Source organism: Lithobates pipiens, unplaced genomic scaffold, assembly GCF_037356315.1.
Source record: "Lithobates pipiens isolate NorthernLeopardFrog02 unplaced genomic scaffold, aLitPip1_a1.2 Scaffold_13, whole genome shotgun sequence".
In the NCBI taxonomy this organism is placed as follows: Eukaryota; Metazoa; Chordata; class Amphibia; order Anura; family Ranidae; genus Lithobates; species Lithobates pipiens.
The window spans coordinates 348,405,584-348,428,693 of NW_027507718.1; the positions used below are offsets into that span (position 1 = coordinate 348,405,584).

The 23,110-nt window shown below is 44.6% G+C and overlaps 1 long non-coding RNA gene across 3 annotated transcripts in view; it reads right to left on the reverse strand.

Moving 5' to 3' along the window:
- Window positions 1–7,315: 7,315 nt before the first annotated feature.
- LOC143975100 (uncharacterized) overlaps window positions 7,316–23,110 on the reverse strand; it is a 61,809-nt gene continuing 46,014 nt past the window's right edge. For all 3 annotated transcript variants that reach the window (XR_013272327.1, XR_013272325.1, XR_013272326.1), the window contains exon 2: window positions 7,316–8,077. This is a non-coding gene — a long non-coding RNA (uncharacterized LOC143975100). The remainder of the gene's footprint in view (window positions 8,078–23,110) is intronic.

Sequence of the window (23,110 nt, forward strand, 5' to 3'; positions counted from 1 at the left end):
CCTATCAGTGTCTGTGTCGCATATCAGTGCCACTTCATCGGTGCCCATCAGTGCCACCTTATCAGTGCCCGTCACTGCAGCCCAGTCAGTGCCCATCAGTGAAGGAGAAAACTTACTTATTTACAAAATTTTGTAACTGAAACAAAAAAAGCATGTTGTTTTCAAAATTTTCTGTCATTTTTTATTTGTTTAGCAGAAAATAAAAATCCCAGAGAAGATCAAATACCACCAAAAGAAAGCTCTATTTGTGGGAACAAAATGATAAAAATGTAGTTTGGGTACAGTGTAACATGACCGCGCAATTGTCATTCAAAGTGCTGAAAGCTCAAAATTCGTCTGGGCAGGAAGGTGTATAAGTGGCCTGTATTGAAGTGGTTAAGGTATTCTGGTCCGTATTCATATTCATTTTTCCTACAACATGATAAAAGACATTTTTTTAATCTAGTTTTGGAGAGATTGGGGAAGGGTTAGAACCCCTGTAAGATTTTCATTGCTGTGTACCTACCGAGCAACCAAACAGTCCACACTCAAATCTGTACATTAGCACGGCAAAGCTGGCCATACACTGATCAAAATTCAGCTGGTTCAGCATGGACCGGCCAAATTTCGATCAGTGTGTGTGGCCATCCCTATTCAACAGGCTGATTGTTTGATCGACTTCTGTTAAAGGGACATGTTGGAATATTGCAGCTGAATTGAGCTGCTGTCAGACTATAATGTCCCAGAGAGGGGGAATTCCTCCATCCACCTTGTGTGAGGACAGAAGATGTTTGGCCAGCTTAAAGAGGATGTAAGCTCACTCTGCAGGCGTGTGCCTATAATAAGGCTTACCTGTAGGTACTATGAATATCTCCTAAACTTTCACGGTTTAGGAGATATTTGTACTTCATACAGCCAGTTATGTCATCGGCGCATGCCCTCTGAAGGGATGGTATACCTGTGCCGTCCCTTCAGAGCGCTGTGCTGCAGTCCGTGACTCCCATGCACGAGTGCCATTATCATGGCACGGCCAATCAGACGGAGGACGCAAACCCGCAAAGAAGACCGGGTGAAGATGGAAGGGTTTGTCAAAGCCGACAGCAGGGCAGTGCAGGGCTTTGCTCTAAAGGTATTTCATAAGGTGTTAGTATATTATGCCTTTACTGTGCAGAGTTTAAAAAAAAAAAAAAAATTGGGCACGGTTTACTTCCTCTTTAAGGCCTTCTTATAACAGAAGGTGTTTAGCTGGGCTGTGTGATGTAATGAGATATGTGAATACCTTTTGCTTTAGGTAAGCCTTAGGCCCCTTACACATGAGCGGAATTTCCATCAGAAAAACCATCCAAGATTTTTCTGACAGAAATTCCGCTCAAGCTTGCATACACACGGTCACACAAAAGTTCTCTGAACTTTTAACCGTCAAGAATGTGGTGATGTACAACACTACGACGAGCCGAGAAAATAAAGTTCAATGCTTCCGAGCATGCATCAAATTGTTTCTGAGCATGCGTAGGAATTTTGCGTGTGGGAATTGCTACAGACGATCGGAATTTCCGAACTGAACTTTTTCCGTCGGAAAAATAAGAGAACCTGTTCTCAATCTTTTGCTGGTGGAAATTCCGTCAGCAAAAGTCAGATGGAGCATACACACAGTCGGAATTTCTGACCAAAAGCTCACATCGGACTTTTGCTGGTGGAATTTCCGATCGTGTGTACGGGGCATTACTGTGCTAACACATTGATTTGGTTGGAGGGCTATGTGACTGACGTTGTCTTGTTGGGCCCTGAGCCCTACTCCACAGAAGTTATGGTTGCCATACACTGCACTGATGATTGCCTGAAATATTGCACTATAATAGACTATACAAGAGCAGTTCTGGATGTGCAGCTGGCCAGAGGGACAAAAAGTAATAATTTGTATGGTTCCCCCACTGCCCTGAAATGAGGAACAATCGTCTTATTTTGAGATGTGATGGAATGAGACATATGAATACCTTCTGTTTTAGGAAGAACTTACGGTGTACCCATTGGAAAGATTTCCACTCTCTTCCTGTCCTGGTAACACCTTTTGGCTGAAGTTCAGCCAGTTTTAAGAAAAAATATAAATAAAAATTTTACAAAGATTTCCAGAGTTGTTTGAGATCCTTACCTTTTCTTTATTGAAAGAAATTTCTGTTTCACAATGTTATTTCTGATACAATCATTAATGGGACACATTATAACCACCTGTGAAAAAAAAAAATCAGTGCGGTAATGAGAAAAGCTGCAGGATTCGCATCTTTCGTAAAGAATCAGCCTAAGCCCACGTTCACATCGGGCCGATTTGACATGTCAAAAATCGCATGCTAAATCGGTGGCTATTGCCAAGAACGGCACCGCCTGAATCAGTGCGACAACAAATTTGCGGCGCTGCACCGATTCCCAAAAGTAGTTCCTGTAAACTTTTGGCGACTTTGGGGGCGATTTGAATAGACATCTGTGCATGATCCCGCACAGATGTGTCAAATCACCTTCGAAGTCAGACTGCATTGCTAGTTTGAAATCGTGCGAGTTCAGTTGAACTTGCATGATTTCAAACTCACATTAGTGTGAACCTGGGCTCAAGACCAGTTCACACCATAGAAATTCGTTCCAGATGCATTTCTGCAAACGTTTCCAGTGCGGTTTGATGCTTTCCAGTGCATTTTTCCTTTTTCTTCACCTTAAATTGAGACATGTGCATTTTTTGATGCATTTTACTGCGTTCAAGTACAGTTCAGTGCAGAAAAACTGCAGCATGTTCTGCTTTTATTTCTGGAACTAGAACACACTGGAACTGCACTGGTGTGCAATATGCCATTGGAAATCCTATAACCTACTCTCCATGTGTTTGATGAAAAAAAAAGGCACTGATCTGCATGAAAGACAAAACCAGAGAAAATTCCCAGCTCAGCTCACCAACCAGTCAAATTGGTCATTTGATTTGATTTGGTACAGTTCAATTGTTCCATATAGCATATTTTCAAAGCATTTTATTGCTGGAATTACAGCTCTGCTAATATTATCAGTAGTTTTTTTTATCGGTTATATGTATTAACCACTTACCCACTGGGCACTTAAACCCCTTTCCTAACCAGACCAATTTTCAGCGCTCTCACATTTTGAATGACATCCATAGGACAGTTTTTGTCCTTTAAATGGTAATATTTTATTCCTGCGCTACCACTGGTGATCTGTCAAATAGCAAGTGCTGCTGCAACTACCGAAATGGGTCACACCGTATCCACTTAATATAAAACTAAAAATATGTTGGCGTTGCGCTGCTCTTATATTGAATAAAGGAACTAACCCACAAGGAGTGGTAAATAAAATGACTAATTACACAAATCATTAGTGAGGAATATATGTATGTAAATATCTAATCTGATATAAAGTAAAAAAAGTTATATCAAGAAAGTGCAAAGTGCCAATTTCAAATAAGTAAACACACCACAGAGGTGCTAAAAATCAGAGTAAGTGAAAACAAAGTGAACAAAGGTAAGTATCTAGAGACAATGTTCTAAACAAAAATTACTCACTTGGTAAAGTGCAACGGAGGGAAAAAAAAAAAGTATAAAAAAAGTGAACGCACTACAGAGGCGGTTATATCAAACATCCACAGAATCACTCCCAACTACGTGGATTGAGTGTAAAACCAAAGATAGTGAATTAATCATGAAGTGCCAAGTGCTTCTTATAAACTGTGCAGCTATATAAACACTCTCCAGAGGTGATATAAAAGAGACACGCCAATAAAAAGAATACTAAAAGCAGATATAACAGCCTCTGTAGTGAGTTCACTTTTTTTATAATTTTTTTTTCCTCCGTTGCACTTTATCAAGTGAGTAATTTTTGTTTAAAAGATTGTCTCTAGATACTTACCTTTGTTCACTTTGTTTTCACTTACTCTGATTTTTTTAGCACCTCTGTGGTGTGTTTACTTATTTGAAATTAGCACTTTGCACTTTCTTGATATAACTTTTTTTACTTTATATAAGATTAGATATTTACATACATATATTCCTCACTAATGATTTGTGTAATTAGTCATTTTATTTACCACCCCTTGTGGGTTAGTTCCTTTATTCAATATAAAAGCAGCGCAACACCAACATATTTTTAGTTTTATATTAAGTGGATACGGTGTGACCCATTTCGGTAGTTGCAGCAGCACTTGCTATTTGACAGATCACCAGTGGTAGCACAGGAATAAAATATTACCATTTAAAGCAGTGGCCATCAACCCTGTCCTCGGGGCCCACTAACAGGCCAGGTTTTATGTATTACTTTGGGAAGATGCAGACTAGAATGCTGCAATCACTGAGCAGCAAATGATATCACCTGTCATGTATTTCAGTTATCTTGCAAACCTGACGTGTAAAGGCCCATACACACGATCGGACTTTTTGACAACAAACATGCAAATTAGCTGTTTTGGAGCAACATCCGACCGTGTGTCTACGCTCCATCGGACAAACTTTTTTGGTTTTCATCGGACTTTTGTTGGCTATGCGAACGGACAAACTTTCTGGCAACAAAAGTCCGATGGAGCAAAGTCCGATCGTGTGTACAGAAAACCATCGGACTTTTGTACAAGGTACAAATACGCATGCTCAGAACTAATGCAAAAGATCAGACTACAATACAGAAGTTGACCAAAGGTGGCGCTGGAGTAATTGAACGTCCTCTTTTGAAGTGTCATCGGTACGTTGTGACATCACTACGTTCGTGTTTGTTGTCAAAAAGTCCGATCGTGTGTATGCAATACAAACTTGTGGACTATGCCCTTTGTACAAAAGTCCACGGGAAAGTTTGTACAAAGTCCGATCGTGTGTATGAGGCTTTAGTGGGCCCTGAGGACAGGGTTGATGACCACTGATTTAAAGGACAAAAAATGTCCTATGGATGTCATTCAAAATGTGAGAGCGCTGAAAATTGGTCTAGTTAGGAAAGGGGTTTAAGTGCCCAGTGGGTAAGTGGTTAATACTAATAACCGATAAAAAAACTACTGATAATATTAGCAGAGCTGTAATTCCAGCAATAAAATGCTTTGAAAATATGCTATATGGAACAATTGAACTGTACCAAATCAAATCAACATATTTTTAGTTTTATTTTTTGTCCTTTATTTCACACAAATAAAGCTTTCTTTTGGTGGTATTTAATCACCGCTGGGGGTTTTATTTTTTGCGCTATAAATAAAATAAAAAAAAGACCAAAAATTCTGCATTAATTTATTTTTTTATTTTTCTTAGTTTTTGTTATAAAATTTTGCAAAATTAGTAATTTCTCTTCATAAATTTTAGCCAACATGTATACTGCTACATATATTTGGTTAAAATAACCCAAATCAGTGTATATTATTTGGTCTTTGTGAAAGTTATAGAGTCCACAGGCTATGGTGCCAATGACTGAAAATTGATCACTTCTGATGTACTGACGGCCCATCTCATTTCTTGAGACAATAAGCCCTCTTTCACATGAGCGATCCGTTCAGGTCCCCATGTCAGTTTTTTAGGCGGACCTAAACGGATGCTCCATAGAGGTCTATGGAGCGTCGGATGTCAGCGGTGACAAGTCCGCTGACTTCCGACCCGCTCCGAAAAAGCATGACTGAGGAAAAACTTACTTTTCCATCCGTCATCGGATCGGATGACGACGGACTCTACGGTCAGTCGTCATCCGATCTCCCATAGGGGAAAGTGGCGCTATGACAGGTCCGTCCCTGTACAGTATGCAGAGACAGACCTGTCATCTTCCTGCTCAGCAGGGATCGATGGAGTGATCCCCGCTGAGCAAGCGGATGTCCACGGGGCCTCGTGTGAAAGAGCCTTAAAAGAAAAAAAAAAAAAAAAAAAACAGCAAATAACCCCCAAATGACCCCTTTTTGGAAGTAGACATTCCAAAGTATTTTTATTAAGAGGCATGGTGAGATTTTTTGAAGTTGTCATTTTTTCCTCACAATTCTTTGCAAAAATACATTTTTTTCTTTTCCACAAAACTGTCAAATTAACAGGTTATTTCTCCTCCTGAGTATGGCGATACCACATGTGCGTGACTTGCACAGCACGGCCACATACAGAGGCCCAACATGCAGGGAGCACATCAGGTGTTCTAGGGGCATACATTTCAAATCTAATTTAACTACCTATTACAATTTTGTGAGGCTCTGTAGTGGCACGGATGATAACTGATGTGGCGTAGATGAGCATGAATGAGGCATAAGTTAGCCGTGGATGGGGGTGGCTGAACATGCATGGGGGTGCCTGAATATAGAAGGATAAATGAGGCAGAAATGGGCACTACAGATCCAGCCCACATCGCTACTGCACCCGATCTCTCCCCTTTCATTGTATCGATCGGCACGGAGAGGGGAAAAGCTAAGCTGGGCATGCGCCGGCTTGTTAACAACTGATCGCTCCATCATTTGAGGAATCGATCACATGGTAAAGGGCCGCTGTCAGCTGTCATTTATCGTGATCTGCCGGGTCCTCTGGACCCGGATATTCCCTTGGGTGCGCGGGAGCAAGATCCTGGGAGGACATCATAGTACGCCGGAGTTATCCGACCATGCTGCAGCGATTTTTTTTTTTTGGAGTAGGAATACATATTTTAAAAGACTTTCAAAATCAGAGTTTAGTGTCACTTTTAAAGCCCTGTACACATGGGCCGAATGTCAGAAGACATCAGCCAGTTAAAAAAAATAAAAAATAAAACACACCGACATTCGGCCGGTGTGTATGCCACCCTGTCCAACAGAAGCCGGCCATTTGGTTGGCTTCTGTCAGACGAACATGCTGAAAACAAGGAGCCAACCGACTCTCGATCAGCGGCAATTGGCAATCAGCGCAGATCGCCAATTGGAGTGTTCTGGCGCGAAGGGCCATCCGTGGGGGAGATCGCTAAACTAACTTCACATAGTTAGTACAGCAGCTCTAACCGGAGCTGAAGTTTTTTTTCGTTTAACCCACTGGGTTGATTGGAAAAAAAAAAAATGTGTGCCAGGCTTAAGCCCATTGGGCTTAATGGAAAAAAACTGACAGTTCAGGAGGAGCTGCTGTACTATCTAATGTTAGTACAGCGCTCTTCCCTGCTGTGATACCGTGTTCAGACAGGGGGACGCCCCCCTACCCCTTGCCTGCCACAACACTCTGGTCAGCACACCTTTTTTGGTCATGCCCTCTTTGACAGAAGCTGGCTTTCATCGGACCGGCTGCAGTACACGGGTCGAATCCCCCCCGACATTAGGCCTGTGTGAACTAGGCTTCGGAGCCCCCTTCCCATCCAAGTATGAAATAATTTGGCTATAACACAAACATTAATACAATCATTGCATTTCTTTATTCAAAATTATTGTTTAACACTCGAGAGTCTATTGTTGTTCTCTCTAAGTTAATAAGATACCATAAAAAAACAAAAAATAAAAAATAAACACACACACAGGTCTGTTACATTACAGGGAGCACTGGGCAGGGTGGTCAAACTCTGGTACCCACATAGTCCTATTCAGACAACCTGCTCAACCATTACAAGGTTAGTGGAAGGAAGACCATGAAAATGTGAGTTTAGTATAACTGGCCAAATTCATGAAGCTTTACACAAGGATGATAAACTTTATTTTAGCCCATTTATCAATCATTTTTTTTTTAATTAGGTTCCTTATACTGATATTAAAGTTTTGTAAGCTGAGCCACATAACTGGCTGAATAGGACTTCAGTGGGGATTTCCAGATACAAAAGTGACATCACGAGCCTCATATCTCAATGATGTTACAAGTCTCCAGCTCCTGATGTTTGGCCAACAATGACCTCACAGTCCGCAAACTGGTACACACATTTGTCTAAAGAACATTTTGAAACAATGGACAATTTAGTGCAAAAGAGTCTGAATTCACATTATTCCAGTCAGAAAAGGTTGGTACAACAACATCTTTAATTATAGAGATGCTACTTCTTTATACATTGTGTGGTGCCCAGTCTGGGAAGGTGTCTAGATCAAACACGGGTATTCCTCAAGCATAAAGTCCAAAACATAAAACGCCAGCTTGCTGATGAATTTTGTCCCCAGTTCAGCTTTCATCTAAAAAAAGAAAATAAGGAAACAAAGATAAAGTATTAGAGCAAAGCCAATGTACACCATGTTCAAATACAATATATCAAAAGCTGCAATTGTGTCTAAATAGAAGAGGGGTGTGTATAGTTATTTGAATGTTGGTGTCCTTTGTGCATTTCTTCCAGATCTGTGCAGTAATCCAGCATGCAACAACTGCTGCACTTTCCCCTGTTCAGGAGCTTCCTATAATAAAAACCAGTCAGCGCTGCTCTCTCGCCCCGTTCAGGGTGACTGGCCTGGTGTCTGCCCCCCCCCCCTGCAGTTTCTTGCAGGCAGCCTGTAGTTTAAAGTGATTCTAAGAGGCAGAAGGTTTTTCAAAGCTTCTTTAAAGGCTGCCCGGGGACTCTGCTTCCTCATTGGCTGAGACAACAGCGGGCACCATTGGCTTTCGCTGCTGTCAAAGTCAGTCGGCCAATGAGTAGAGAGAGAGAGGGGGGGACCAAGGCCAAGCGCCGCTCTGCGTCTAAATGGACGCACAGAGCAGGGGCGAGGAAGCAAGCCTACTCGGGTGCCCCCACAGCAAGCTGCTTGCTCTGGGCAGGAGGGAGGAGCCAGGAGTGCCAGCAGGGGAACCGAGAAGAGGAGGAACAGGACTGCTCTATGCAAAACTACTTCACAGAGCAGGTAAGTATAACACAAGTATAGCATAACTTTAAGGATAAGTCCATCTTTGGGAACATGTGCCACACGTTTTTAGGGTGGAACATGTAACATGTTCCCAATTCTGTAGCCGCTGCCCAATTCCCCCTCCCTGTGACAGCAGTATGGGGAGAAGTTCCACGTACTATTGGTTAGTTTTTCAAATTAGCACAGCCATGCGGGGCTCTGCCCACACAGCTGCATCATTTATTCTTAGAGTTCTGTGAATGAACTACAAGTACCGACATTCTTTGCGGATGTCGGCTTGTAATTCTCAATGAACAACTACAGTGCTGTGGAGCTCTCTAGGTAGTTCATCGATTCTTCCTCTCAGTGTATCTGCATTGCCCATACGGGATGTACGGGCACACAAATGCACTGACAGGTCTGCAGGAGACCTGCACAGAACCAGCAATCTGCTGATCGCTAGTGCAATGTTTTTCAGGCTCAAAAAAAAAAATATATATTTTTTTTTAAAGCACTTTAACCTGCAAAAAAATGTTTTTTTCTTTTTAAAGTGAACTAATTTGAACAATTTTCAGCCCAGGTGTATTTTAGCATTCCTTGCCTACATGTAAAAATCATAATTTTTTGCTATAAAACAACTCCAAAGAACCCCCAAACATATATTTTTTAGCAGAGATCCCAGGGAATAAAATGGCGGTCAGTGCAACTTTTTATGTCACATGGTATTTGTGCAGCAATTTTTCAAAATGCATTTTTTTTTTAAAAACTGTTTCTTGATTAAAAAAATAAAAATAAATATAAAAAAAACACACACACACACACAAGCATTATGTTAGCCCAATTTTTTTGTATAATGTGAAAGATGATGTTACGCCAAGAAAATAGATACCCAACATGTCAAATTCGGTACTTAATCTCCATAGGCAACATTTTACAAATGTTTACAGGTTACCCGTTTATAGTTACAAAAGAGGTCTTGGGATAGAATTATTGCTCTCACTACAACATTCATGGCAATACCTCATATGTGTGGTGTGAATGCAGTTTTACATATGTGTTCACTTCTGTGTGTGGGACCGGGGTGCTCCAAAAAAAAAAAAAAAATTATATATATTATATATATATATATATATATATATATATATATATATATATATATATATATATATTTTTTTTTTTTACTCTTAAAAAAAAAAATATTGAAAAGGAAAAAAAGTGTAATCACTTTTATTCCCATTACAAGGAATGTAAACATCCCTTGTAATAGGAATAGTGCATGACAGGTCCTTGTTAGAGAGAGATGTGGGGTCTATAAGACCTCAGAAAAAAAAAAAAACACACACAATCTCAGCCGTTTCCGTTAAAAACACAGTAGTGTTTACATTTGCCGAGGCCGGAAGTGATGTCTTAACGTCGTACCCGGCCTCCGAAGGTCATAGAGATGGCCGGGGACCATCTGGTCCTTGGTCAGCTCTATGGTAAATGGCCCCTCCTGCCACCTGTAAAAACAGTGATTGTGATTGTCACTATGATTGTTTTTACTGTGCAGGGAATCACTGGCAGAAAAAAAAAATATCTGGATGATGCCTGCAACTCCATCATTCAGATATCTCCACTCAAAGTCCAGGACATCATATGACGGCCTTGTGAGGGAAGTGGTTAAGGACAGCTGTGCCCCTCCCAAAGCTCTGCTATCTGTACAGGATACATGCAGTACAATGATGATGCCAGCACTACTTTTACAAGGTAATATTGAGGTTTGCAAAGACCTTTGGTGCACACAAAGCGGCTATTGAGGAACATATTGAAAAAAAAATGTAGTTTGTTCTGCACTCGTGTAACCCGTTTTTAGCAGACAGTGGGCTGAAGTCCGCTGTCAGCTGACGTCACAGAACCGGTCCAGGCAAGATCGCGACACTGGAGGCGGGATCCGCCCACAAACCTGGACCAGCACCCGGCTTAGCCTCTCAGCGAGCCACTTAAAGCCTGAGCCGGCCGCTCCCTTCCAATCCACAGCCCAGCACTACAGTGAGCAGTGACTGAGCTCTCTACTCAGGGAGCTGTAAGAAAAGAGCGATCTGCGGTGTTAGATCTCTCAGTTCTCAGTGTTAGAGCCGGCGGGGGAGCGATGCAGCATCCACCTAGGTAAGTATAAATCTGCAAAAACCCCAAACCCCATACTTCTCTTTTAAATGCATGTCACAGCCACCATAGTTTGCCACTTAAAATGTTGGCAATGTATAGAGAATATGTCATTATGATATCCAGTGTTAGACGTGGATTGGCAGCAGGCAAAAGGAACGCACATGAGGCACTTTGGTTTCTTCAGCCCTTATCCAATGAAAACAAAGTTTAGTTTAATTTTAAATCTGAAATCTAGGCAGATATTAAAAGACAAGCATGAATGCAGTTCTGTAATTAATATATCAGTAAATGTGGGAAGTAGCTCCACAGGATGGTTTAGACGATGAGGAATCTATGAGGGAGTGGCTTGATTTTTTTAATGGGGTAGGTTTTAAGTTACAACAGTTGGTGTTAAGAAGAAAGGAAAGAAAGATGAATAAATTAAAGAAGGTGATCGACGATCTCTCGAAAGAAGTAGAGACCATAAAAGGAACACAACAATGGGTTGAATTTAACACACATATTAATAAAAAATTGGAGAAGATAGATAAAGACACTCAAAAAAAGAAAGTAAAAAAATTTCACAGAGATCTCAACGATTTCAGAAATGAAAGTATTTATATGTGGCAAAATAGACTAACCGGTAGAGCAGAGGAGAACGGGGCAACCTTAACCATTCCTCCTCAGCCCCCCAGAAGACATGCTTCAGGAAATAATTTCCAACAGACACATCAGTCATCTTCTCGGAGTGAATTGGGAAAAAACTCCCAGGCAGCACCGGGGGGAATTAGAAAAGATAAGAGAGGAAATAGCCTCAAAAGAAATGATACCTGGGGTCAGGCTAATGATATTCATATAGCTCCTCAACAACATTATAACATTCCCACGAATAATCGATTTGAGGCTCTGAGAGATATGGGTGGTCATTATCATAGCTCCCCCCGTCCTTTTTTAGGGAGAGGCGGGTGGAGAGGGAGATGGAAATCGCGGGGAAGGGGTCAAAGAGGAAGGAACAATTATATCCAAAGACCCTGGTTCCCACCGGGATATCAAGGTTGGAGCAATCCAACACAGAATCAAGGTTGGAGCAACCCAACACAGAATCAGGTGGATCCATTGCAATCAGTGGTCCCCCCACATCTATCCCAAAGAACGGGAACATGGCAATCAACACCCCGAAAAAAGACACCAGTAAAAAGATTACCCCCTCCCAGTTTAAAAGAAGGGGATGTAGAGCAGGCAAACGAATTCAACAAAAAAAGAAGAAGGGATCACGATCAACCGGAATCTACAATTTGAGCAAGGTATCACTAAATGTGCAAGAATCTAATATTTTACAATTAGGTCTTAAATGTGCCCCTAAAAAACCCATCAATAAATTTAGTGTGTATATGGACATTCATAAGTACATACGGAAGGTCAATATGAAAAAATATTTTTTAAATACGAATCGTGTACAACAGAATAATAGTGAAGGTGGGGTGATAGGGTTGGACAGTGGTCTGAAAAATCGATCACTGTTCAATCCTGCCAGTTCCACTAACCACCACATAGAGGTTTTTAAAAATTTAGTGATTAGGGATCTGGAAGCCATAGTACCCAAGAAAAACATTAATCCTTATTATATCAGTAACGGAATTAAATCATTGGAAGAGAAGAAAGAGATTATAGTGAGACCAGCAGATAAAGGTGGAGGCGTGGTTATTTTAGATAAATCATTTTATGAGGACCAATTACAAACCATGTTAGCCGATAAGGACACTTATGTGAAACTGAGTGGCGACCCGACAACAGCACATCATCGGAATCTAGAGAAACTGGTTTCTATAGGCTCTAGAAATAAAATTTTAAACAAAAAAGAAAGTCGGTACTTAGTCCCTAGTTTTTGTAAAGTACCCATCATTTACACGTTGCCAAAAATTCATAAGGATTCCACAGCACCTCCGGCAAGACCAATAGTGAATTGTATTGATTCAGTAACGGCTAGATTGGGCCAATACTTAGATCGTTTCTTGCAAACAAGCGTGCAGAACACAAGAGCTTTTTTGAAAGATACAAAGAATCTATTACAACTAATCGATCAAGTGATGCTTACTGACACCCAGGAGACTTTTTTGGTAACAGCAGACGTTTCCTCCCTTTATAGTGTAATCCAACACGACGACGTTCTTTTAGCCCTTAATTGGGCATTAAGCCAAAGAGAGGATATACCTCATGAGCAGAAAGTTTTTTTGGGCCAATCTTTAGATTTCTGCTTATCCCATAGCTATTTTTGGTACAACCAAAGTTTTTATGCTCAGAAAAGGGGTGTCGCCATGGGCGCTAAATTTGCGCCGAGCATAGCGAATTTATTCATGGCAGAATGGGAAGACAAAGCAGTATTCTCTAATCAGAATAGCTCCTTAATATTTTACAAGAGGTACATCGATGATCTGCTTATGGTGTGGGAAGGCACAGAGACCTCATTACATGATTTTATGAGACACCTGAACGCTAACACTAACAATATTCGTTTAGAATATCAATTCAGTAAAGACACCATTCATTTTTTGGATGTGGAAATAATGAGACGTGAACAAAGGTTGGTGACAAAGGCGTACTTCAAACCGACTGATCGCAACAGTTTTTTACCGATCTCGAGCGGCCATCACCCTCGTTGGTTAAGAAACATCCCAAAAGGGCAAATAATGAGGATACGCAGAAATTGCACAGAGAATGAAGATTTTCTAGTACAATCAGAAGTCATTAAGAACCGTTTCCTTGAGAAAGGTTATGATGAAGGTATGCTCAATAAAACAATTTTGGAAGTGGGCAATTTAACTAGAACCGAATGTCTGATTGACAAACCAAAAATAGAGGGATCCAAACAGGAGTGGAGCTTCTTTTCAGATTTCCATCATCAGTATAAAGATGTAGAGAAAGTGTTCAAAGATCACTGGCACATTTTACATCTGGATAAGAATTTAAACCAGGTGCTGCCAGTTAATCCATCTTTTGTATATAGGAAAGCTCCTAACTTGGGTGATAAATTAGTAAAAAAAGTTCTGAATCCTCCTAAACGCCCAGTCCCGTTCTGGGAACAAGATGGCTTCTTCGCCTGTAGAAGGTGTTCAACATGCGCGAAGACAACTCATCCGATTAGAGGGATGACTGTGTTCACTTCATCAGGTAATGATCGCACGTTTACGATTAAGGAATTCATTTCGTGTAACACGACACATGTAGTGTATGTGTTACAATGCCCATGCAATCTCATGTATGTAGGCCGTACTAAACGCACCTTAAAAAAGAGGGTATCTGAACACCAGCATAATATAGAAATAGGATATAAAGATCACAATGTCTCCCTTCATTTTAAGAAATTCCATAACCAAGACCCCTCTTTGTTAAAATTTTGGGGAGTAGATAAAGTTTCACCAAGTTGGAGGGGTTCAAATAGGGTTAGGGAGATTTCAAAGAGAGAATCACAATGGATATTCTCTATGAACACTTTATCGCCAAAAGGATTGAACGTTGAACTAGACGTAAATTGTTTTATTAGTAATTACTGATTCTGCAAACAGTCTTCTGCATTTTTTGGGGGGATCTGTTTTAACATTTTTTAACATTTTCTAGAATGCCTTTTTTAATATGTTCTAGAATGCAGTTTTTTTCATATACGTGGTTTTTTAGTTGTACTATGGATTGTTCATTTCATTTTGTCTCATTTTAGTATTTTCGTAATTATATTGATTTTCTATTTTTATATTCACTTTTATATTTATATATATATAATTCCCATCTTCATTTTTATATATATACCATCCAAGAGTTTGTAATTTCAATTTTAATTTTAAATTTTATATACACTTAGGATTTTATATAGATTCTCTTAGGAGTACATCTAATGTGTTTTAGGGGTTGGTATATCACGAGTATTTATTAATATCAAGGGATTCTCTGTTTATATATACATATAGACATATATATTTTTAGCTAGTCTGGACTTGGTATTAGCTGATGTTCCATATTTCAATCAATTTATATAGAGTCGTAGTCACTCTGAGAAGTATTATGGCCAGTAATTTCATTAATATTATTAAGTAATGTGTTGGGTAGAATATACAGTCCGCCAGTCATGCAATCAAATATGGATGGAAGTGAAAATGTGCATTTGTTTTCGATACAGTGTAATACTGTTGTTATGCTAGTTCTCTGTTAGTATCGCACAGAAGGGCGTTACAGCTGCTATTTTTAGTATCTTTCCCATTCCAATTGTAGGTCGCTGTGAGTATTGCTACTACCGACACGCATGCGTATCGGTGGTTGTGAGCGCATAGGAACTATGGGCGGAAGTATATCTCCCTTATTTTTTACGTTGGTAACTCAATATGGCGCTGTGCGTGACGCGCGCGTGCGCAGTAGTTAGAGTGGACGGAAGGGCAGTCTCTCTCGTCGAAGGAAGGGCGCATGCGCGGTTGAGTCGCTTGGTCACGTGAATGTGCGGCGCCGTGCAGTGACGTCACTAAGATGGCGACGCTGTACGATCCGAATAGGTAAGCGGGAAATTAGCACATAATTTGAGCCATTAAGCTGTGTCAAATTATTTGAGATGACACGGGGTATATACAGGAAGGAAGCAGACGTATCGGCACCCTCAGATGATGTCCATTAACGGACGAAACGCGTCAGGGTAACGATACAAGGACGCACTATAGTAAGAAGGTCAGAGGTACACATTCAGTTGTATGCCCGATGCAGTCCAGGGGTTAATGATCCAGTGGATTATACAGTGGTGATAATCTGAATTTGCCTGTTTTTGAATTATTGTTTGTGAGTGTATTCTTTGTTGCATTTAAATAAATCAGAGTGTTTTTACGGTATCACACTATATACCTTTTTTTGATTCTCCATTTACGTCATGTCACTATCATTGGGACGTCTGAAGTAATAGTCATAACTAAGATCTAAGGGAGGATGATGTAAAGAGAGGACCCCGTTGAGTATATGTGAAGCGCTGATTTGACCTATATATTCCGGTAAGGGTTTTACCAAAAGGGGGTGTTCTTTCCACCTGTCACTAAGAACCCCTGTGTGTGGAAACCACGTGTGGAGGTGTGATAAGAAGAACGGTGGCGGTGATTAATCTGTTTCAACACCAAAGAAACTTTTTGCTTGAAACGTGGATTGTTTACTCTCCCAGAAAGAACTGTGGCTTGTATACACAGGCGACATTGGTGCAGTGCCTCCTTCAGTGACATTGTATTTGATTTTGGGAGAAGAATAATAAAGGGAGAGTTTAAATATTCTCACCAGGACTGTATAACAATATCGTATTGCATTGTTCAGTGTATGATATATGAGACGGTCATACACATTTTTCATATGATTTGTATGTATTTACAGCAAAGGTGCACTGTTTTATAGCGCTGCTTGCCAGGGTACCAGTGGTAGTCTGTGGTCTATGTGGTCACTGATTGCCACTTCAGGTATATGGTATAATATATTATATCAGTAAATGTATTTTTAAAATTTCAAGGAGTGTAAGGACCTAAATCTGAGCTGGTGTCGGCCTATTGCAGTTTCTGTACAGTAAGTATGGAGTGTGATAAGAATAAGCAGCACAAGCAGCCAATCAGTTCATGTGCCAACAAGAATGTTGTTAGGAGAAAGCAGCGTGAAAGATTAGCTCATCGCTGTGTTGCTTCTCTTTTCACTGTCCAATCACAGGGGGTCCAGGGTGATCTGGGCTCAGAAGAAGTGGGTTGAATGATAATGGACATCAAACTCAGGTCATCTTGTGGCAGAAAAGACGTACTTACAGGGGAAATTCTCTGGATTGAAAGTGAATATTGCTAAAAAAGCGGCTTCATTTTTGCCAGAAGTTTTGCTTAAAGCGGAGTTCCACCCATATAAAAGTCAGAAGCTACAAAAAGTGTAGCTGCTGACTTTTAATAATCAGACACTCACCTGTCCCACGGTCCAGCGATGTGGGTGCAGGAAACCTCGTTCCTCTCCCCCTCCTCTCCACAGTGCCGTCATTCTGTGGGCGCCCGGCTGTGCCTTCACAGCCGGGCACGCACTGGGCATGCACAAACATTTAAAAAAGGGAAAGATCAAAGCTGATATTTTCCAGTTCCACCAGGTGGCAGCACATTACCAAAGTTTTTCAGTGCCAATGCTACTAGGAAGCCTGGGGGCTGCTTGTTATGATGTCTAAAAGGATAAACAATATTATTACTTTAGAACAGTTCACTAAAATTGTCTGTTTCATAATTCAATAAAAGCTTTCTCGGCAACAAGCGCGCACTTACTTTTGCACTCCTGTGACCCGGAGTCGGCTTATTATGGGCTATTGCCCGCTGTCAGCGAACATGGCAGGGAAGTTACAGCCTCTGGAAGGATCCCGACCATATTGTTGGGATCCACCCAGCTTCCTGATCAACAGCTTGCTCTGAATCTTAGAATACAGCCAAGAGCTGCAGCCAGCTGCGCCCACCCCTCTTCTTGGAGGAGTCGGAGGAGAACTGAGCGATCAGCAGTCTTGCGATTGCAAGTTTTCCCATCTTAACCGCATGCCGACCAGCCGCCGCAGTTGTACTCAGCAGTTGTTGGCTCAGCTGTGCGAATCACCGTTTTGCTACGTTGGTAACATAAACGGCCACTAGGGGGGACGTGCGCACCCAGCTCGCTCCCCGAGCCGCTCGGGGCACACGGAGAACCGGGAGCTGTGCATGTAAACACACAGTTTCCGGTTCTCTGAGCAGGGAACTGACAGATCGTCTGTACACACAGAGTATGGACAGCGATCTGTTAGTTTCCCTGCACAGTCCCATCCCCCCTTCAGTTAGAACACAAAATAGGATACATATTAACCTCTCTCCTGCCCCCTAGTGTTAACCCCTTCACTGCCAGTGACATTTTTACAGAAATCAATGCAATTTTAATCGCACTGATCGCTGTATTAATGCCAATGGTCCCAAAAACGTGTCAAAATTGTACGATGTGTCCGCCATAATGTCGCGGTCACGATAAAAATCGCAGATTACCGCCATTACTAGTAAAAAAAAAAAAATTTATGAAAATGCCATAAATCTATCCCCTATTTTGTCTATAACTTTTGCGCAAAACAAATCAATAAATGCTTATTGTGATTTTTTTTTTACCAAAAATATGTAGAATACTTATCGGCCTAAACTGAGGGAAAAAAAAAAAAACTCCAGGCTACTTTGTAAAAAAATTCAGCAGCTACAAATTCTGTAAATGCAACATTTAAAAAAAATAAAAAAAATAAGGACACTTACCTGTCCAGGGATCCCGCGATGTCCTATCCTGAGCCAATTCTTCAACTGGCTTTGGGTGCAGGCGCCAACACCTCTGGTAAGGGAAACAGGAAGTGAAGCCTTGCAGCTTTACAGCCTGTTACCTCCTGTGCATGCGCGAGTCACGCTGTGCCTTGTTAATGGTCCCGCAGTCTTCTGGGACCTGTGTGTAGGATGGGTAGGGGGCGAAGTTCCGGGTAAGTTCGCCATGGTGATCTGAGCCAGAAGTGGGAGCGAGTACTTGTCTAAACCAGGTAGCCCCCCGCCGCCCACAAAAGTGCCAAATGTGGCAGTGGAGGATGCAAACAAACAAAAAGGAGCTTTACCCTTTGGGTGGAGCTCTGCTTTAAATCCCGTATAAAGGTTTGTTTTTTCTTTTTATATACCCCAAACTTCTCCTATCAAGATAAAAAGCCTTCTCTGTTCAGCAGCCCCCCCCCCCCCAGCCCCCCTAATACTTGCCTCAGGTCCCTCTAAATCCAAAGTTGCAGAAGTGTCTTGGCTGCCCAGGACTCCCTTCCTCATTGGCTGAGACAGCAGAGAGGACAGACATTCTAATTAGTATTAATCACTTCAGCTCTGGAAGGTTTACCCCCCCTTCATGACCAGGGCAATTAACTGACAATTGCGCGGTTCTGCGACGTTGCACCTAAACAAAATTGACATCCTTTTTTCCCACAAATAGAGCTTTCTTTCGGTGGGATTTGATCACCTCTGCGGTTTTTATTTTTTGCGGGAAAAAAAAAGAATAATAGTTTTTACTTTCTACTATAAAATATATACAATAAAAAGATGTAAAACAAAACAAACAAAAAAATCAAATTTTTCTCATCAATTTATTGGAATATATATTCTGCTACATCCCAATAAGTGTATATTGATTGGCTTGCGCAAAAGTCATAGCGTCTACAACTATGAGATATATGATTTAGTTTTTTTGCTTTTTTACTAGTAATGGCGGCGATCAGCGATTTTTTAGCGGGATTGCAATAGACAAATCTGACACTAAGGCCCCTTTTACCTGAAAGTTGTGCAATTTTTGCCACGACTTAAAGCAATGCCTGTGTAATCTTTAGGTCTATGGACCTCAAGTCGGACCAAAGCAGGGCAGGGACTACTTTAAAGTTGCACAGATATGAATGGTACTCATTGGAAATCATGGGGTACGACTTGTCATGCGACTTTGTAGTCCCAAGTGTGAAAGGGGCCTAAGGTCCTTATCACACTTGTGCGACTTTGGACATAGGAATCACATGACAAGGCGTACCCCATGATTTCCAATGATCATCATCCATATCTGTGCAACTTCAAGTTGCACCAACTTCAAAGCAGTCCCTGTACTACTCTCTTCGACTTTGATGCAAATTGACATCCGTAGACATTAAAGCGGTTGTATACCCGCTAATGTTTTTTTTTTTGCCACCTGCAAAGGAAATGGCATAATGAGCTAGTATGCACCACATACTAGGTCACTATGAAATACTTACCTTAGAACGAGGCCCGACATCTGGCCCCGATCCACGCCGAGGGAGCTGACATGCTCCCTCAGCGTTTCTTCCGGGTATCGCGGCTCCGGCGCTGTGAGTGGCCGGAGCTGCGATATCGTCACTCCCGTGAATGCGCGCGGGAGATTTCATCCCGGTAGGGTCCGGCGACTGCCGGGCTTTCAGCCGAGTATCCCCTTGTGCGCATGCGCCGCTGCAGTCAGCGGCGCATACCGAGGGGAATATCTCCTAAACCGTACAGGTTTAGGATATATTTTTTTTACCTACAGGTAAGCCTTATTATAAGCTTTCCTGTAGTAAAATAAATTACTATACAACCACTTTAAGTTTACACAGGCATTCCCTGAAATCGCATTCCCTGAAGTCGCATGAAAATCGCACAACTACCAAGTCGGATGAAAGATCTCACTTTTTGGGGACCAGTGACACTAATACAGGGCAAAAAAATGCTCGGTATTAATGACACTGACAGAGAAGGGGTTAACAGTGGCCGCGATCAAAGCATAATATGTGCTCGTAGGGAGTGCTTTATAACTGTGTGTGGGGGTGGGGTGGGGGTGCCTTGACTGGAGGAAGACAGATCACATGATCTCCATCATCCTCTCTGAGGGAATGGCGGTCTGCCTCTCCTGAGAACGATCAGCGTGTCCGGGTGGACATCACATCCACTGGACCCGCTGATTGGCTTCCGCCGTGTCCAATCACAGCGGGAGCGGGTTCACTGGCGGTGCACGCCCCTGATCCAGCGCACAGAATCATGTACAGGTATGTGACCTTGTGTAGGAGGGTCGCCCCCCGCAGTTGATCTGCATGGAGAGCTCCATATCAGAGTAATACATAATTACTTCTCTCTCCTCCTTTCTTTATACACAGATTTCTCTTCTATCTCTATCCCTACTGGCTGCATCTAGTGCAGATTTATGGACATACCTGAGGACTGTGTGTATATAAAACCTCTAGAGACGGTATATACACCCCATATCATTATCACCTATATACAGTCTACTTGCATAATATCAAGGTCTCCATATATGGCTGAGAACAATTGTATTTTATCTCCAGGGCTCTACTCTCCCCCCACTTTTTCTCACCAAGCTCCTTTCATGTTTAAGTCAATCAGATGGAGGTCCCTCCCCTGTCACCTTTCTTTTTGGTGTCAGCAATGATTCATGCAGATATCAGAGGAACGAGGCAGTAGACAGAAATGAGCCTTAGGGTGCTTTCACATGGGGAGGATCAGTGCTGATCCGCCCCGGGGATATCCGCTTGCTCAGCGGGGATTGCTGGAGTGATCTCCGCTGAGCAGGAAGATGACAGGTCTGTCTCTGCACACTGCGCAGGGGACGGACCTGTCACAGCGCCGCTCTCCCCTATGGGAGATCGGGTGACTACGGACCGCAGTGTGAAAGGGGCCTTACTGCTCTGGACTGAGACAAGTACACACTATAGAGGGATATGCTTTGATCAGATTTCATTACAACTACTTCAACCCCCCAAATTAGCAGTCATGGAAGTGTCATTTATCCATCCCCACATTAGATGTCTGTGGCAGGAAAAAGGTGGGGTAAGACTTGCTGGTACACAGACTGGGGGGGCAGATGACACAACACGGCTGGGGGGGGGTTTGGCAGATGACAGAACACGGCTCGGGGGGGGGGGGGCGCGATGACAGAACACGGCTCGGGGGGGGGGCGATGACAGAACACGGCTCGGGGGGGGGGGGGGGGCGATGACAGAACACGGCTCGGGCGGGGGGGGGGGCGATGACAGAACACGGCTCGGGGGGGGGCGATGACAGAACACGGCTCGGGGGGGGGGGGGGCGATGACAGAACACGGCTCGGGGGGGGGGGGGCGATGACAGAACACGGCTCGGGGGGGGGGGCGATGACAGAACACGGCTCGGGGGGGGGGGGCGATGACAGAACACGGCTCGGGGGGGGGGGGGGCGATGACAGAACACGGCTCGGGGGGGGGGGCGATGACAGAACACGGCTCGGGGGGGGGGGCGATGACAGAACACGGCTCGGGGGGGGGGGGGCGATGACAGAACACGGCTCGGGGGGGGGGGGCGATGACAGAACACGGCTCGGGGGGGGGGGGGCGATGACAGAACACGGCTCGGGGGGGGGGGCGATGACAGAACACGGCTCGGGGGGGGGGGGGGCGATGACAGAACACGGCTCGGGGGGGGGGCAGTGACAGGACACGGCTCGGGGGGGGGGGGGGGGTGACAGGACACGGCTCGGGGGGGGGGCTGGGCGATGACAGAACACGGCTCGGGGGGGGGGGGGCGACAGAACACGGCTCGGGGGGGGGGCGACAGAACACGGCTCGGGGGGGGGGGGGGGTTGGGGCGACAGAACACGGCTCGGGGGGGGGCGACAGAACACGGCTCGGGGGGGGGGCCACAGAACACGGCTCGGGGGGGGGGGGGCGACAGAACACGGCTCGGGGGGGGGGGGGGGGGGCGACAGAACACGGCTCGGGGGGGGGCGACAGAACACGGCTCGGGGGGGGGGCGACAGAACACGGCTCGGGGGGGGGGGGCGACAGAACACGGCTCGGGGTGGGGGGGCGACAGAACACGGCTCGGGGGGGGGGCGACAGAACACGGCTCGGGGGGGGGCGACAGCTCGGGGGGGGGGTGACAGAACACGGCTCGGGGGGGGGGGCGACAGGACACGGCTCGGGGGGGGGGCGACAGAACACGGCTCGGGGGGGGGGGGGGGCGATGACAGAACACGGCTCGGGGGGGGGGGCGACAGAACACGGCTCGGGGGGGGGGGGGCGACAGAACACGGCTCGGGGGGGGGGGGGGCGACAGAACACGGCTCGGGGGGGGCGACAGAACACGGCTCGGGGGGGGCGGGACAGAACACGGCTCGGGGGGGGGCGACAGAACACGGCTCGGGGGGGGGCGACAGAACACGGCTCGGGGGGGGGCGGGACAGAACACGGCTCGGGGGGGGGGCGACAGAACACGGCTCGGGGGGGGGCGACAGAACACGGCTCGGGGGGGGCGACAGAACGCGGCTCGGGGGGGGGCGACAGAACACGGCTCGGGGGGGGGGCGACAGAACACGGCTCGCGGGGGGGGGGCGACAGAACACGGCTCGGGGGGGGGGCGACAGAACACGGCTCGGGGGGGGGGGGCGACAGAACACGGCTCGGGGGGGGGGGGGGGGCCACAGAACATGGCTCGGGGGGGGGGCGATGACAGGACACGGCTCGGGGGGGGGGGGTCGATGACAGAACACGGCTCGGGGGGGGGGCGATGACAGAACACGGCTCGGGGGGGGGGGGGGGGGGCGATGACAGGACACGGCTCGGGGGGGGGGCGACAGAACACGGCTCGGGGGGGTGGGGCGACAGAACACGGCTCGGGGGGGTGGGGCGACAGAACACGGCTCGGGGGGGTGGGGCGACAGAACACGGCTCGGGGGGGTGGGGCGACAGAACACG